We start from the raw sequence: 19,811 nt of genomic DNA, 5'->3' as shown, positions 1-19,811 counted from the left end.
ACAGCTTTTCAATGTGCATGTACAATAATTATATTTATGATTTACTCAGATGATGATGATGATGATGATGATGATGATGATGATGATAGGCCTAATGACGATGATCCAATTGGTCTTGCGCATTTTGCCCGGGCAAAAGTGTCATTTCGTGTACAGGCCCGTATCCTTAAACCTTTTTAAAAGCAGATCAAGTTGACCGCTAGAATTTCTACCGTAGGCCCAAACGACTAAAGCGGGACTAAAGCTATTTTCGTCAACAGAGTAGATCCATCCTTTGCGCTCATTGTGATAAAAGTTTTACCCCCAGCACCATACCAGATGACCAAGAGGGGGTTGGTGAAGCCCACCAACTTTCTAAGGGATCGTTAACAAACACTTTTTAGGGGGGCCTGATGCAAAAAAGGGGACCTGACAAATTTTGATCCCTCCTGGGGGGGGCCTGAAAAAATGACCATAAATTTTCCTGGGAAAATTGAGTTTATATGCTTTTCTATGGGGTTGAGCCATAGAAAGGGGGGGGGGGTCTGAAATTTTTGAGGTCTGTAAAGGAGGGCCCCGAAAAATTTTCGAGATGAAATTTTTTGCATCAGGCCCCCTAACAAGTGTTTGTGAACGGTCCCTAATTTCTCAATGATTTTCGTTTCGTCCTTGTGAAATTATTCCAAGACCTACTGACTTTTACTTGTTAGTTAGGTAAAAATAGTCATTTCCTTTAATATTTAGGAGAAAATTTGGTGAGAATCGCATTAATTTTTTGTAAGATTTTTAGCCGAAAATCAATTTTGCCTATATTATTTTTGTACATAGCCAGAATTTCCCAAATTTGCATGGGCGCCCACACCTGTGCAATAATTATGAGCCCGGGGGGAGGGGAGGTAAAATTGGGGGGGGGGGGCGAAAGTTACATTCACATAGCCTGCGGAGATTTTGAGGAATCTTTGACAAAGCGTTATTGACAAACATACACCGAGCACAAAGAAACAGAACTCTCCATCCAAGATACCCCTGGTATACATGGTATACAACAAATATTCACCATTAGAAACGGCGTCAAGGGTAGCGTCAATCATGTCAATGGCGCAAAAAAACAAAATTAACGCAACTATGAAAGCAAGATTGTCACAAAGTTGATAAATAATGCAAAATCTGCTTATTTAACTTATATAGAACTTACCACAGCAGACACTAAGCAAGTGTTTCAGACACTCAATACTCTGCGATCTGTTGAACAGTGGCTGTAAGATCCTCCTTGCTTATGACTCGTGAGTCTTTTGAGTTTGCAATTTTCTTCAAAAACAAAATTGCTCTGATTCGCTATGGGCTTGAATGGTCTTGAGAGGCTGACACAACCAATAGTGAAATATCATATCCAGATGATAACCCAAGATTGTGCACTTTCAACCAGGTAAGAGGAAGTAGGCCTGTCAAAGATCATCACGAATCTTTCCAATAAACAGTGTAATTTGGATGTTTTGCCAGCTTGGTTATTAAAATCGGATGCCGACACGCGTGCACGCTCACCACTCCACTGACCAGTAGGCCTAGACCTATTATAAACAGGTCCCTTGTTTTGGGAAGTTTTCCAATGAACATAAAATCAGCCATTGTGACACATATATAATAGGCTAATTAGGAAACCATGATGGAGAATGGTGGTAGAATATATGATGCGCCAACTTCAACCTCCTGCTTTGCTCCTATTCCTTCTCCCTTTTTCCTACTGCACGCTCTTAACCTTCTCTTCTGCATGCTTCCTTCCCTCTTTGCTTGCTTTGCTATTTCTTACTATAGGAGAAGTAGAAGAAATGTATGAGGATGTGAACAAGGCGGCGGAAGAAAGTAGAGCGACCTACACCATAGTACTGGAGATTTCAACGCCAAGATAGGTAGACATTGGTAGACGTCAATCCGGAGAGGAATCAATTTTACCAAGACCTAATATATAGCTCTCATTCTACATGTTCTAACCAAAGTAAACCAAACTTCTTATCTCCAGATCAAACAGACATACCAAATGTAACTGTTGAGCCATTCCATGTCAACTCCTGGGATTTTGAGGGGATGATCACTGACCAACCAACCCTTTTTGTTGATGTGGCTGGAATGACTCCTATGTAAGTAGGCAAGCCTAACTGATGTTTTTAATGCAAAGTCATCAAGACCCCAAGCCACTATTTCTCAGAAATGTTGTCCAAGAATATATTTTCAACATACCTAAAGTTGATGGTGGGTCAAAATGTCTGACATTGGTTTTCAAGGGGGGGGGGGTCAAAATGTACAAAAAATGTACTATTGGAGTTTTGCATGGGTAATATCCAGCTAAAATTATTCTAATTGACTCAATATTGGATAAGAGTAATGTCCTACCAAAGGGTTCCGACTGGCAAAAAAATGGACAAAAAATTATTATTGGAACTCTACATAATTAAGTACCCCAGGATACATACTTTTCAAAGTTGTAGGGGGTTCCCTTTATACATTTATGGACCTCCAAACATCGTCTTTCGCGTTGCGACACATTTTTTACGCTGATCCCCCTAAATTTCAAATTGATGCCACGGGAAAACGACATAGCGTATGAAGCTCAAATTTTCAGGATTTTACTTTCTCATCAATATCTACCCCCACACAGGAAAAGAAAAAAATTGAAGAGGTGCTGCGGTGCACATCCCAGGAGTTGACATGGAATGACTCTGTTAAAGAAGTAGAGACAACAGTAAAACAAATGAAAGACAACAAAGCACCTGGCACTGATGATATATCCAGTGATGTGTATAAGATAGGAGGTGCGGAAATCATCACTCAATTAACAAGACTCTACAACCAAATATTGACAGAAAAGAAGATACCAGCAGCCTGGAAGGAAGCAAAGATTATTCTTCTACAAGAAAGGAGATAAAGAGGATATTAAAAACTACCGACCATTAGTCTGCTATCATGCATATAAAATTTTCACACGAATCATTCAGAATAGAATCAAGATAATCTTTGATGAAAATCAACCTAAAGAGCAGGCAGGTTTCAGAGAGGGCTTTTCAACAACTGATCATCTGCATGCTTTGAACCAACTGATTGAGAAAGCAAATGAGTATCAGCTCAGACTGTCCCTGATCAGCTGAAGCTTTAATGTATAGGCTATATAGATTATGAGAAAGCTTTTGATTCGGTGGACCATAGTGACTTATTTGCAACCTTAAGAAGGATTGGAGTTAACGAAGGTATGTTAAGATTCTAGAAGACATTTACACAAACGCCACGGCTACAACCCACATAGATAAGGATGTCTCCAAGCCTATCCACATACAGAGGGGGTACGTACGGCAAGGGGACACAGTCTCTCCAATAATATTCACAGCTGCCATGGAACACATTTTCAAACAACTTGATTTAGAAGAAAGAGGTATTAACATCGATGGAGAATGGTTAACCGACCCGAGGTTTGCAGATGATGTAGCCCTTACATCACCATCCGTCAAAGACTTGGAAGTTCAGCTAAATAGTTTGAACACTGAGAGCAGGAAAATTGGACTAAAACTACACAAAGGGAAAACGAAATACATGACCAACTTTGACACTAGAGAGTCCATTGAAATTGACAATGAACCGATAGAGGAAGTAGATAGTTACAAGTATCTGGACAAGACAGTCAAAATGGAGAACAACACAAGAGAGTGTGTCTTACTGAGAATCAAGGCTGGCTGGTGTTGGCAGGTACAAAGACATCCTCTGTGATAAAACGCTACCAATGACATTGAGGAGGCGTATGTATGATCAATGTGTGTTACCCACCATGACTTACGGCGCTGAAACCTGGTCGACAACTAAAGATCTAGAACAAAAACTCACCACGACACAGCGAGCCATGGAAAGACGTATGCTGAACATAACTTTACGTGACAGAATCAGAAACAGTGACATAAGAAGTAAAACTGGAGTCAAAGACATCATGGAAAGGATCGGTGAAGAAAAATGGAGATGGGCAGGACATGTGGCAAGAAAAAACGACAACAGATGGACAAAAAGAGTCACCGAGTGGCAACCAAGAACAGGAAAGCGTAGAAGAGGAAGGCAAAGACGAAGATGGCGAGACGACTTAACAGCATATAGAGGCACCACTTGGGCAAGGGATGCGCAAGACAGACAGAAATGGAAGATTCTTGAAGAGGGCTTCATACTACAGAGGATGAAACAGCCTAGGTGAGGTGAGGTGAGGTGAGGATGGACTCTAACGAACATGACGAACTCAAAAGTTAGCATTTAAAAGTCTTTTCAAAAATCACGGAGAAAGCAGTTCTTTTTCAGATCGGATCACATCTCGCTAATAATGACTTAGATGAACAATTTCAATCAGGATATCTCGGGCAGGATATAAACCAGCACTGAAACAGCCCTACTCAGAGTAAGGAGCGATATGCTGAATGGCATCAACAGAAAGCACGCCGTCTTCCTGGGCCTCCTGGACATTTTTAGGGCGCGGATTTTGATACCTATATATATATCTTATTAGCAGAATAACCAACGTTTATGGCATTACTGAAACAGCTATCTAATCAAGAGAGATCACTTAAGTTTGTGTGTCAGGAGCCATGTCTGAAAGCCTTCCTCTGCTTTATGGGTAAATGTCACATTTAATACAAGCCATCACGATATTAGGGTCAGGGGTTACTAACCCTAACTCTAACCCTAACCCCTAACCCTAACCCCCGTAATCTCTGACCCTAGTATTATGTCGTGATTATAGCTGATTATCTCCCGGGATTATCTGTCTTCAATTAGACTTCTACCGCTTTAGGTGGACTTCCACATCTTGCATCAGCTCGGGAAATTTTGTACGTTGATCCTATGGGAGCAATCATCCGCCGCTATATACACTATACGCGAATGATGTGCAACTTCATATTGAATATTTGAATTCGACCCTAGAATTCCGGGTGATGCTGCTGTTGTAGCTTTTAAGCTCCAGGCTTGTATTCCCGGAGGGGGTTCTCCCTGGTTGAAGGTAGTACGGGGATGGGGGCACTTCAATTTGAAATGGATATAGGTGTAGGGCTGGTGCTTTCGCACTAAGGGCATTCGGTGAGAGCAACATGTAAAAATATGGGGTCATTGGGTGAGAGCATGATTTTGGCATTCGGTGAGAGCAAAATGTAAAAAATATGGGGTCATTGGGTGAGAACATGACCTTTTTTTAAATGGAATCTTTGGGTGAGAACCAAAACAGCGCCTCAAAAGCCTCGAAAATCGAATTTCTAGTTCTAAATGGCTTCAAATTTCTTTATTTTTTCAAAATAAGTAACAAAATCAGTGATAAATGAAAGTTGCTGTTCAAATTGAACTTGTAAGGGTCTTTGGGTGACAGATCAAATTGAAAAATAGGGGGTCTTCGGGTGACAGAGCGCGGAGCGAGCATGTGTTCGTAAAAAAATATGGGGTCTTTGGGTGACAGCGATGCTGAAAAAGGGGTCTTAACAGCCCTACATACGCGTCACCTCCAAAGTTGAGTGCCCCCCGAGGATGTGCCACGGTTTTGGGGTACCTTTTCAGCAATTTTGGTATATCGATGGGTGGGTCAGTGGAGACCAATGCGCGAAAATTTGGGCAAAAGTGCCCCTAAAAGCACCCAATTGAGGTAAATTTGGGAGCTTTTTGGGTGTTTTTTGTGGAAAATTGGTATACTGATGGGTGGCAAAAAGAGCAAAAAGTAGAGAAAGTCAGCATCCGAAAGTCTGCGTGGCACATCCCCGTAATTTTTTTTCGAAGAACCCCCCCGGGCTTGTATTGTAGAACTTAAGATCTGGATGAGCACTAACAAGCTGCAGCGAAACGAAAGCAAAACAAAGTTCATGGTGGTAGCTTCAAAACAACACACCTTTTTACTGTCACTTTAAACTTGGGACAACACCGCCATCATATATCGCTTCAATTATAATAATAAACAAGAATTTATATAGTGCATAAGCAAGGCATCAATGCGCTTTACACATAAAAATGGAGAGTACATTAAGGGGGTACTACACCCCTGCCCAATTTTGTGCATATTTTTGCATTTTTCTCTAAAATTATAGTGCATTGGTGACAAGTAAGATATGTATATTATAGGGTCAAGGACTACAACTACTGCACTGGAAATTTTATTTCAACACAGACAACAGTTGTGGAGTTACAGTCAAAAATGAGGGAAAACCAATATTTGATCAATAAATCAATAACTACTTGCCTTGAGTTGCTGAATTTTCAGTGCAGTAGTTGTAGTTCTTGCCCCTATAATATACATATCTTACCTGTCTCCAATGCGCTATAATTTTTGAGAAACATGCAAATATAGGCACAAAATTGGCCAGGGGTGTAGTACCCCCTTAACAACATCTTAAAATACAAATTACATAAGCAAATTTATAATTAAAAACTATAATAGCAAACCTGTAAAACCAAATAAACACAAGCTAAACAAATTATACAACTACATATCATACAACATAGTATAAACAATTATGAATAATGTACATTGCCTCGATTAAAATGTCCCCTTTTCTTGAATGGATTTGAAAATATAAATATTTAAGTTACATTATGTATAAAATAGCCTACATTGTTGTCATTCACCAATTAATTGTAATTAGTCATTAAATTATATGTCAGTATGTCAAATTTTTTGAAAAATTATTCTCCATTCAAAATTGAAATAGGACACGTGATACGGCAGTGTGTCGAATAATAGTTGAATTCATAACCATATTGGCCACTCAGCTGTGATATACCAAAATAGTGGTGTATGTCACATATTTGCGACATAGTGGCGTATGTCAGTGATATGCCACTATGTCGTCCAAAACACGGGAATGTTGTATAGACAATTATTCCATTGAGTGAGATACGCCAAACCTAATAGTACTTAATTAATTAATGACAGGCATGTCTTGAAAGTTTGTCAGAATGTAGAGCTTTAGCCTATACACATAGATTATGAAACTTATCTTATCTCACTTGTCAACAATAGCTAATACATCGGTGTGTCGTCCGAGCGACTATATTTTACTTGGTCGTCCAGTAATGTATTAAGCTACTACTACATAAGCTTTGTTTCAATAAAATCGGTGGTCTACAAGCGAAGATGGCAAATTGTGTAAAGAAGTCCTAGCTCTTGGGCCACTTTAGACCCTCCCTCGGGTCCATGGAGAACGACTGGTAATGTAGATTATACAACATTAAATAAACCCGATACATGGACCCTTCCAATGTGTAGGCAAGTTGCCTTCCAACTCCCAGCATTTTGTGGGAGTTCAATTTTACCGATCCTGGGTCAGACGAGTTTTCTATATATCACGTCCGTGCACCGTGGTCTCACTGTCTTGCCGTTTGTGCGGGCGTTTGTGTAAGCGGCTACTTAGCCTGACCAATCAATGTAGATCTCAGCAAGCAAGGCGATATTTGAAATAGGTTTTCATTGATAGTCTATTGATCATAACCAACGCGCGCGCAAAATGACAATAGAACTGGGTCATGCATGTTATGTGCCTACCATATTTGAATTGACAATGAGGCGGGGCTATCATAATTGACGCCACAGTCACGTTACATAGCTTGATAATTATTTGGAAGTCAGTTTACTATCAAAGCGGAACAGTCTGTGTTTAGGAGGGCTAATTTGCTAGCTTATACTCGGCCCCCGTTTTTTTTAAAGAGCATTTTATACTGATAAAACCGACTTTCTGACGCGTCGGTAGGCACATACCAGTCACTAAAGTTGAGACTATGAAGGTGGATATAAACTCAACCCAGAAAGTATCGAAACGATTATAGATGGTCAGATATATCGGGAACTGAAATATATAGCAAAAACGTATATAATGTATATAAAGCGCAGCTTTCTCCTGCGCATTTTGATACCTTATTTCTGATTTTTTGCTCTACGATATCATTTGGTCGAGTTATGGGCGCTTGAGTGGCTTCAAGTCAGATTTTGAAAGTTGCACTTAGCTCCTATTCAAGCCAAATGCGTTCGTCGTGTACACCCCCCCCCCACACACACACACACACACAATCAAGTCAAAGGACACCGATGTGCTCGGTTTACTTAACCATGAACTTTACTTTATTTTACTCCTTCGACTTCCAACTTCAATACTTCCTACCCTTTTATCTCTGACTTAACTCATGAACTCTTTCTGCTGACATCTCAATACTTGGTGTGCCCACCGTCATCACTACCTGGATTCATTTATTTATTGGTCACAGTACAATGCATTGGGCTTGAATAGGAGCTAAGTGCAACTTTCAAAATCCGACTTGAAGCCACTCAAGCGCCCATCGACCAAATTATATCGTAGAGCAACAAAAGAGGTATCAAAATGCGCAGGAGAAAGCTGCGCTTTATACACATTAAATAAGTTTTTGCTATATATTTCAGTTCCCGATATATCTGACCATCTATAATCGTTTCGATACTTTCTGGGTTGAGTTTATATACTTACTTTGCCTTTTCCACGATGGCATCAATGATGTTTTGAATCCCCAAAATGATCACATCTATTTGTACATGATAAAACTCGACAGTCATTATTGTCAGTGAACAGTAGCTAATCCTGGTTGCAATGGTTAATACTCCTATAGGATAACCAGGGTAATAGAGTCTACTCTCAACTCAGTTTAAACTGGATTCACGATGAAAGATGTTTTGTGCCGCGATGATCAATGGTTTATTTTTGTGTCGTAAGTCCGGTTTACTGAAGAAACGAAGGTACGAACTTCGCACATGTAAATTTCGCAGAAGGACATCCCATGCACGTGGACTGACATGTAAACAACAGTGGACATGTCAATGACAATGATAACCCACAGTATGACAATGATAACCTGAGACGAATATGATAACCCACAGAAAAAAAATCGTCTTCCCATGGTGCATTGCTTTAGTTCAGTTCAGTTCAGTTTTTTTTTCCATATCAACACACATAGATTATGTGACCGTCTACTACAAACCACCCGTAAAGTCGGCCCGGTCAATTTTGTTTTATTTCGTGTTTAGAAAATATATATCTTAAGCTTTAAAATGTGCAATTAAAGAGTTTCCAAAACAAGAGGAAACAAAAGGAAATATTTTCTTTGTTTGGCTATATCTCAAAATAAATATTTCTGAGTTCCGACTGATTTTGCTTGATCGCATCATATTTTATACTTACAAGTCAGAATACAATTTGCCGACTTTATGGCTCATTCGTGGTGTACGGGCACATATAATACAGAAAAATCAATCGATAGTGCTGACACTTTTCATTTGCAAACCACCAAAATTCGTGATCTTTTAGCGTTGGAAAAGAAACCACGTGAATAGAGTGCCCTCTCAAGAATATCTACTCTCTGGTATAGCTGTTAAAACACCAGCAATATGAAACACTAAAGCAGTATGCAGACTCCGAGTATTAGACGTACAATATTGTATTCAACATATTACATAATACGTTATTTAATCTATTGCCATTCTATTTCCAGTAATGTTTAAGTTCTAACGAATGTTTGATGACGTAAAATCGATAATATGTTATGTATAATATCATATCTGGTAGAAATATATTATCGATTTTACGTCATCAAACATTACTGGAAATAGAATGGCAATAGATTAAATATTCGTAGATATGTTACATACAATATTGTACGTCTAATAAAAAGTGTGCATACTGCCTAAACCTAAACCACCAAATAAAGTAATCAATAGATGACAGATTTTTATCCTGCGTATTTTGATACCTCATTCGGCATAATGCGACTTCATACCAATTTGAATGAAAAGAGAGAGCATTTCAAACGTGATAAATTTGGATATTTCCTCCTTTGGGTGATTTCCGTCGGCTTTTCACCGAGATATTTCAAGTGCGTTATAGGGTAATGTAACAGACAAGACGGGGAAGACATCTGATTGTCAATGCACTATCTATTGGCTACCTTTTTTGGTAATTTATGTTTAGCTATCGATTTTGTTGTAAGTGTACGTGTACTTTTTGTGCTTATTAACGAGCAAGTGCAAGTTATGGCGGCGCGACTTGATGTTGGGATAATCCTAAATTTTAGGACGTCAAACCTATAAGCCCACCCCCTCATGTTGGCAACTTTAATCATATATAATATCACAAGCACAGTGTTGTTTGACTTCGAGCAAGCACAACATTATAGTCAACTATAAAGTCCAACTTTGTGGTTATCCAATAATGGGGTAAAAATGTTTACCAAATTCAACTTCTTATGGGGACATATCCCCACACAGACAGTACAGACAGTGGCGTAGTTGGGGGGGCAGGGGCCAGACTGCCCCCCCACACACATACTACATAAAATAACTGCATCTACGACTGCATAGCAACTGCATAGCGAAGGCATTCACTTTGGTAAGGGTAGTAGTAGTAGTAGAAGAACCCCAGTTGAATCCAGTTTGAATATCAAAACTGGTTTGCTATTACACTTCCCTTAAACCAGTTGAAACCAGTTGATATTTCACAACTGGGTTTAAATTCCAGTGAGCACAGTTGGAAAATATTAAACGTCAAGTAAAGTTGATATTTCCAACTGCATGGTTTAAAAAAATTCTAGTTGAGCCCTGTTGAAAATGTCAACTGGTTTTGAATTCCAGTTGAGTCCAGTTGGAAAGGAAAATTTTAACTGGTTTGTAATGTCAAGTGATACCAGTTGAACCCAGTTGATATCTCCAGGAGATATTTCCATCTGGTTTTGAGTTCCAGTTGAACCAGACTAGGATTGTACTATGCTCAAATGGTTTGACCAGGATATGCGCTACCAGGACTACAATGACAAAATCATGTCTGGGATAATAACATATAATAGTCCAAGGATGCAGGAGAATTAGTTTCTATCATGGATTGTATTGTAGGAAAAACAACTCCATGTAAGAATTTATCTTATAAATTTGGAGTATTCATTGGATTGGAAACTTCTCTGTTAAACTATGTTGAACTGGTAATGCAACCCGGATCCCAGGTGAAAGCATTTTAAGCATTGTAGATATGGTTATTCCAAGTCGAGATCAAACCAGTTCAACTGGGATCAACTGGAATTTTGACTTGACCATTTAAAAAAATAAATAGGCTTATGTGTCACTTATTGGAGATGCCTATGCATGTATGATGGGAAGACGTTACGGTGCTTCTACAGTGATTACATCCTATCATGCCTAAAGGCTTGTATGAGTATTATTGATAAGTGTGCTTCTACAATTACTATGTTTTTGTTGACTCCAAGAGATAAGTTTATTTTGAAGAACCATTTAAGTGATAAGCGATGAAAAGAAAAAGGGCAAGGTCCAGTCGAATTTAAAACCATAATGTACGATTTCGCTCGATGGACGCGGTAAAATGTGTTGCCGAAATAGCTACAGATATTTGTGGAAGTTCATCAATGCCCTGAGTATAATAGGTGTTGATTTCTTACAGTTTTTTGACCTACCTGCCTTCGTTCAGCTGAATTTTTAGCAGAAACAAACTCTTCGCAACCAGCTAGAACTTACTCATGGTGATTCAACCTCGCCAAGGTGGATGGGGAATTCTTTTCTAAGTGCTGCAATTTGTTTCTTTAGTGCAATTTTCTTCAACATTCCACTTAATTCTTCGAGCCTGACTTTCTCTTTACCTACTTTTTGCTGTTTTTTGTTGCCCATCAGTATACCAATTTTCAACCAAACACCCAAAAATCACCCAAATTTGCCCTAATTGGGCACTTTTAACACGTTTAAGGGCACTTTTGCCAGAATGCGCCCAATTGGATCGATATACCAAAATCGCTGAAAGGGTACCCCCAAAACCATGGCACATCCCCGTATACCTTCAACCAGGGAGATACCCCAGGCTTCTGACAACCTCCTTAAAATCAACACTCACCAATCTGCATTTTGATAGTAATCTACTTCATATCCAGAGATAATTAAGACTACCTTGGTAAAGGAATCCACAAAGTTGGTTACGGCATGCTTTGGAACCAATAGAAAGAATATAGGGATGAAGATTCGACCATTAACAAATTTATTCGTCGATTCATACTCCATATTTTCGACGTCAAATATTCGATATCGAAAACGCTCATCAAGTACCCGTTATTTAAGCCAGTTTTAGTTGATAGAATACCGTAGTCTAATCAGTTCCCCTTTTTGATAAATCACATAAGCGTTTTCGTTTTAACCTTACATACAACACGCCGATGGTACTCACCACCACCAAATTTTGTCTTCAACAATCATTCGTTAGAATTAGATAAAAAATGATTTGAAAAAATGGTGGTGGTGAAAAGACTTATGGAATTTATCAAAAAGGGGGAACTGAATAGATAATATCAGCTAAAACTGGCTTGAAACATTAAATAACGAATACTTGATGAAAGGTTTTCGAATAATCGAATATTTGACGTCGAATATGGGTATAAATCACCCTCTGAATCGACCCTTAAATTAGCAACTATTTTAAACTCTTGCGATTGGGTAGTTCACAGCATCTTGCGAATGGTAGTGAGCCTTGGCAAAAATTGCATTGATCAATATTTGTAGCGAGTGTGTAGAAGAATTCAAATATCACAGATATACTTTTGTAGGTCCTGTGGTTCTTGAGTTATGTTGTAAACATTGGTAAAGAGGGCTGAAACAACAACACTGTGGTAAAACGTTATACATAACTCATTAACAACAATAAATCAAGCAAGTATAAAGATTTGTAGAATGAACTTTTGGAAAACATCAAATTATTATTTTTCAATAATATTATTGATTAAGATAATGAAAATCGATTCTTTGGCTGCTTCGACCAACAATACCCCATCTACCATTAATGATTTTTAATGGTCGCATTTTCATCTCCGTGTGTTTCAGGGATCCCGTATATCCTTTTTTGAAATTGTTTGCATACATTTTAGTGCTCGACATAGAATAAAAAAGTCTAATAAAGGCTTTAATGTTTGAATCATATACTCGTAAACAATTTAACAGTTTCAATATGGGCTATTCAGGTTGAAATCCATACACCCCTATAGAAGACATAATGCCTTAAAATATCCCATACGTGAAGTGTAGATTTCAAATGGAGTCACCCATTCAGGTGACCCCCTTTGAAATTCACACTCTCCGTGTTGAAGGTTTAGGTCATGTTATCCATATCTCGTGTATGGATTTCAACTGGAATAGCCCAATTAGATTTATAGCGTGTAGGCATATAGGGTTACTGTTAAATAGAGCAGTTTTTGTCTTCCAGTTATTCATCCAGTAAGTCTTGTCATCTTTCGTTTTCACGCAGCACTTAGTAAACAGTCATATCATTATTTATAAGTTTGTTTTATTGGTCCAAAATTTACCTTACGATGTTATGACGAAATGCTGAGAGGGGCACTTATTTCTTGTAATGTGTTTATTTGGTCAATGCCGAAAGCCTTTGTACATGGGCAATTCTCGCTATTCGCAATAAGGGCGCCGCCAGCGGTTTGCGATGTAATCGTGATGTGTCATGGGAAAAGGTCGACATCCAAGTCCGCGCAATACGAATATTACCATGCTATTACATAGGAACACGTGACAATATTTTTTAGTTTTTTATAATTAATTTGTTTAATGTGATTTTATTCTTATTAATTCTTTATAATGTGACTATTTATTTTTTCTCTATCGATTTGCGTGTTATACCGTTATATTGACAAACTAAAAAATATTGTCACGTGTTCCTATGTAATAGCATGGTAATATTCGTATTGCGCGGACTTGGATGTCGACCTTTTCCCATGATACATCACGATTTTCCCATGATACATCACGATTACATCGCAAACCGCTGGCGGCGCGCCGTGTGGGGAATAGCGAGAATTGTTGACGACGTGTCATCGATGCGGACTAATTCCACCACTCCTCTACACTGCGCATGTATTTGTATGCTTCGTAGTGACGACTGATTATTTTACAGTTCTTTTCGTGACAAATATTCAATTCATTGTGACAATATCACGCTCCGAAGTTCTAAAAACAGTAAATTCGGTCAAAAGGTCAATTAGGATACAACTGCGCAGTCCCAGAAAGTGGTTGTAAAAGCCCGTCACTTTTTTTCCATGTCGTCTAAATGTGCGCAATGAAGTTGTGCGCATCAATAAAGTGCGCAGTAAACATGGTAAAGAAGTCCGCATTGATGATATGTCATCAGAGCTCTAATCAGAAAGGCTTTTAGGATTTACCGAAATGTTGAATTGGACCCATTGCGGGACCCATTGCACTAGTGGAAATTGATAATGAGAATTCTTTCAAAAGCGATGACAATTGGATAATACTATGGAAATTGAAAATTGACTCATTTCTATGAAACTTTCAACCCATCCAAAAAATTTTCAATCATCATATTATACGTTGATATTATGCGAGTTTTGTAAGGGTTAAGCTTTTTAATATATTTCTTTCGAATGCTGAATAAACATCTTTATTGCATATAAAATATCTGCATATAGTGCGTTTGTTACACACACCTTTTACACCGGGTATGTGCAGCAGATTGAGGCTGAATTTTCAGCTTTTTTGATATTTCTTTGAGATGCAACAAGATTATGTTGTTTACACAGCCGTGACCTTATACACTCTGCTGTTTTTTTCTTACAGGATCTCAAGTTCTTCTTTCTTCTGTCAACCTTTACACTCTAGCACTCCCACAAACTTTCAGCCGACAAAGCCTGTGTTGGAGCCCGTGTCTCTTCAGCTGCATAACAATTTTGGCAAAGTAAACAAAGTTCTTTTTCATATGAAATAATTTCAACAATATTGTATATTGGTGTATTTTTGTCACCTGTATAATTAATGGTTCATTTATTGGTTGCAATTCCCCAACCCATATTCAATACAATAAGCTTACCTAACAATCCAGACGATGCTAGTACAGTGCTTGCTGACCCAAGGATGCATGCATTTTATTGTGTTCACGGTCATATCTTGCTCTTAACCTTAAATAAATAAATAAATAAATAACAGTATTATTTTCAGGTCTACTTTGCAATTAAGAGTGCTCAATCCCATTTATACAGGCGAGCTTAAAACCAAATTTCAAAGTACAGGCCTCTGGAAAGGCAACCGTTACTCTGAGTTTCACGGCATACCCTCACTTTCGATCATTACCCGATCATTATCCGTCTGATGATCGAGTACCCAATGATCGAAAGTGAAGGTATAATTAATTAATAAATAAATAAATAAATAAATAAATAAATAAATAAATAAATAAATAAATAAATAAATAAATAAATAAATAAATAAATAAATAAATAAATAAATAAATAAATAAATAAATAAATAAATAAATAAATAAATAAATAAATAAATAAATAAATAAATCCATCTTGTTTATTTATTTAATTAGTCAGGCGAATTTTTACGGTATTAAGGTTTTTCTTAATATCTCAAAGACAACTTTGATGGAGCGGGACCCTTCTTCCTCTCAGGTATTCAATCATAGAATCGATAGAACCCGATTGAGTGTCACCTAACTTTTAAAGCCAAAATGTATGATTTCGGGCATTTTTTTAAATTCTTGCCTTTAAAGTATAATATTAAATTATTAGTACAACTGTCCATGTGGTTTTCTGATCAATTTAGCAGAAATAATTATGAGGAAAGGCCACTTACATGCTTAACTGTGGAGCTCTAAATATAATGGTCAACATCCAACCTCTGGCAATATGCATGAGGTGTCACAAGATTTGGAATAGATAGACACTTGTATAATGGCATAAAAACATAAAAATGAGTAACATATAGCGAAGACATTTTCAAAGTACTTTTTATCGTAAAATGAAATGAATAATTCACATTATTGGGCTGAATTCAATTTAAAATATATGTAAATAGTGCCCTCAATGTGCTCACAAATATACAGTTTGTAGAATAAAATTGCCACAAAAAGGCAGAAAAAGATGAAAAATTTGGCAAAGAAAAGAAAATCTAAGTTAAAAAAAAGCGAAAAAATAAATGTGTATATTAATGTGATAGCTGTTGGTATTGTAAAGGTCTAGAATTGAAGATTATGTTATGTGTTGTTAGAAACATTACTGATCACATCAAACAACTGTGGGATATAATGGTCATTAATAGTACCACCATTGGGTATTGCAATCGTGCAAAAAGAAGAAATTCAAGACAAATTGAAGACGTCGCTGTGAGCAAACGACACATTATTACTTTAAACGAAAACATCTACTGAGTATTTTGGAGATGTTTCAATATCAATATGGCAGCGAGTGTATCGCAGTTTTCTAATTATCAAATGTTTATCACGTTTATTATTTCATAATGGGGCTAATTGTCTAAATCGCACACTGTATTCCAACGACCATTTCTGTATATTATTCAGCTGATAAAAAGCAGCCAGAAAATTGATCCTTGTGCATTTAACACTGACAACAAATGGTAATGATCTTGACGATACAACATTGAACTTTTTAACAGTACGAAGTGCTATCTCGAAAGCTCCATACGGCTGGTCACAGGATGCTTCTAGGGTGATCCCATAGGGTGATCGTCTTTCGTAAATAAATATGCTTTCATTCAGATGAACTACTGAAGTCGCTATACCAAAGACTGTTGGAGGCAGCTGTAGATGCCATTGTCTAAGGGTAGATCGATTGAATGAAGAGCAAATACACAGTTTACCCTCAACGCCTTCATCACGACATTCATCATATACGCCATACGTAGAAACTCGTTCGTAATGTATGAGATGAATTGAAGATCCGTCTTCATGGCCTGCATAGTTTGACGAGGTCGTATTTACTTGGACAACGATAAAGAATTTGTCTTCAGTTTGTTGAGCGCTGGATCCAGCTGGGAGATGGACGTCCATTTCTATGACAGTGGAATTCTGTTATTATTGTAAGATAAAAACGTGTAAGAGATTTCATGGTTCAACAGCTTTGAAGACTTGTACAGTAATCCCAGCAAAATAAGAAATAAATAAAAGTGAAGGATAAGTTATTCAAATTGTCATTGGCATTTTTGAAATGATAAATAATATTTGGAAAACAAACCTCATTCAAATACATGTAGCTATATTTTATCTACTTATATAAGTAGATTTTACGATGCTTCGGATGAACAAATCACTGAATAGGCCTTTAAGGTCAAATATAGTGGCTTCATCAATATCGGAATAGCTATAAGACAGGTATACAAATAATACGTGAAAGCTTGTTCTCTGAAGCGTGTGTTTCCTATACTAATAGCTGAAAGGTCATTTGTTTGTAGTAATCAGACATTAACCAAAGTCAATATCAAACAATGTAACCTATCCTCAAGTCCAAGATAATTTTAAAGCAATAGTAGCTGTATGAAAAGATATTCAAATGGGAAGGACCCGGGGAAGGAATATGTACAGTACCAAGGTCATATTTTAGTGAGAAGAAATTTGTCCAGGTTTCCATATTACAATCATGCCAATGGGAAGGAATTTGACCAAGACCAAGGTTTTCCCATCCGATCTTTTCTCCGACAGTCATATCACGATAGTCATATTAAACCTCACCAAACGGCTGTCGACTGCAGTCGACAAGCTTAATTTTTTTTTTTAAGTTTCAGAATTGTAATTTTTCATGACCGTATTTGGAATCAGTATGCAAAATGCATTAAAATGAGTACAAACAAGCCTAGGAATGGGTCAGTGGTTTTTGCTAGAGATAGCTTATGATATTTGTGACAATATCTCAAAACCTTTATGATGAAGCCTATATAATAGCTAGTATGCAGAGAAATTAAGTATTGCAATGTAGAACAGAAGAAGTTCGTATGCATTTTATACTCACAGCCATAAATGTCTCCTGTACGTTACCAATCCATTTTCCAACTAGTCGGACACATGATCCAAACCCCGACGCGCTATCCTTATTTGCAGAAATAAACTGTTCTTGAATGATGTTGTTGATTTCTCCCATAGCAAAATCTGCCAGTACTTTCACTCTGGTATTATTAGACACCGTATGACTCACACTGTCTTCATCACAAATACACTTCCCATGTACAATTCCTGCGTTCATATTCCAGCAGGATCGTTTGGGATCAATTGGATGAAACAATCCATTGGGATGCGAGTCATATTTCTCTTCTCTCCGGAAAGAATGGTTGTCTTTTACAGGCGATAACGTCAGCAGAGTCTGTCTTAAATCTATAATGTTAACTATACGGTCTTGGTTCACTTTCAGTGCATCCAATTTACCTTTACCAAGTTTTTCTTCTAGATTCTTTGAGGCCATCACAAAGCAAACTGGATGTGCTGCTTCAACCAAACCTTCCCCCTTAGTGCCACTCACCATAGGTCCATATTTCAACCCGTGATCTCCAAACATTAGAGTAAGTGTATTGTCCTGTTTACTTAGAGATCCTATTAACATAGAAAGACGTTCATCTAGAGTTTGAATGCGTCGAGCGGTAGGTTCGTGAGCTACATTAAAATCCCAGTAATTGAAGAATGGTCTGTTGGCAGATATTAACTGAGTTTGTAATAATTCCATGGAATCTAATAAATAATCATTCTGATATTTTCCATTGTAGCAAATTCCTCTATTACCTATATCAAGCATGGGATTTTCCACTTTATCCTTACATAATATTTCACAGTTGGCTAATGCGATGCCGACTTGATCGATCCCTTTTGACATCAATATTTCATCCACTTTACTCACAGCTTCCTGAACATTATTGGACAGACTTCGAAGGCTAAACATCATTCCGTGTATTTTTATACCAAGATTCCAACAAAGGTCATTGGCAAATGTTACGTAATAGCCACCAGTTTGGTATAACTTTAAGAGATTGCCGAAGCCGATTTTAGATTTATCGTTAGCTTTATCGTTTCCTCCCGTAAAAGCTATAGTGTTTTGAAGCGTCGAACCATATAAACTTTGCATCAGATCATAGTTAAACACATGAGCAAGTTTATTTTCCTTGACATTTCTTAAAGCATTAACAGAATTTGGCAGAGATCTGAAGAAATGACTGTGAGATGTTGAATCTAGCCAGATTACGTTGATGTTTATTGCATCTCGACAGGTTGCATCTATACAGGTATTTGGTGTGAAATACTGAGGCAACAACAGCAGTTGATTAGCAGTTGTCTTGTCGTGAAGGATACATCGAAGAAAACAGAATCCATAGTTGCCATTGCTTGAATTCTTCTTCAGAAGATCAAGGAGGATGTTCTCCAGAGTGCTAATGTCCTTGATGGGCTTCCACGAATGCATCCAGGTATCTTGGTTGAATAATCCTATAGAGAGACCAGACTTGCAGACATCGGTGAGACATTTAACTTGATGGGTGTCGACCTGTAGTCAGAAAAGTTCAAATTTACAGTCACAGCCTAGTTTCTTTTTATCTTCCAGCTGAATCCTTACAAAATAATTCAGATTTCTCGTATAGTAAAAGGGACAATCCTGAATTCACAGGCCGGGATTCGAACCCTCGACCTCGGGCAATCTCACTGATTATGACTGAGTCGAAGTCTTAGACAGCTGCGCCACTGTGCTCCTTAATTGTATGATGTGTAAGTATCATAATATTTGCTACACGTGAAATAAAGTCTGCACCAAAAGTAACTGCCCAACCCCTTAACCCCCCCCCCCCAGCGCCACCACTGGGCCCGCGTACTGATGGTATTTACCGAAAAGGTGAATTATCAGCCTTTGAGCAAGACAAAGTTAACATCCAAAAAAAATAGTACCTCAATTTGGCAAATAGTTGTTGTCCATTGATTAGTGCAGTTTGGTTTGGGTTCAGAGAACAGGAGTTTGTTGATTAGCTCACAAGATTCTTCAAC

The sequence above is a fragment of the Amphiura filiformis genome, chromosome 2 (assembly GCF_039555335.1).
Source record: "Amphiura filiformis chromosome 2, Afil_fr2py, whole genome shotgun sequence".
Taxonomy (NCBI): domain Eukaryota; kingdom Metazoa; phylum Echinodermata; class Ophiuroidea; order Amphilepidida; family Amphiuridae; genus Amphiura; species Amphiura filiformis.
The sequence above is the reverse complement of the archived record's forward strand: the minus strand, read 5'-3'. Positions refer to the sequence as shown.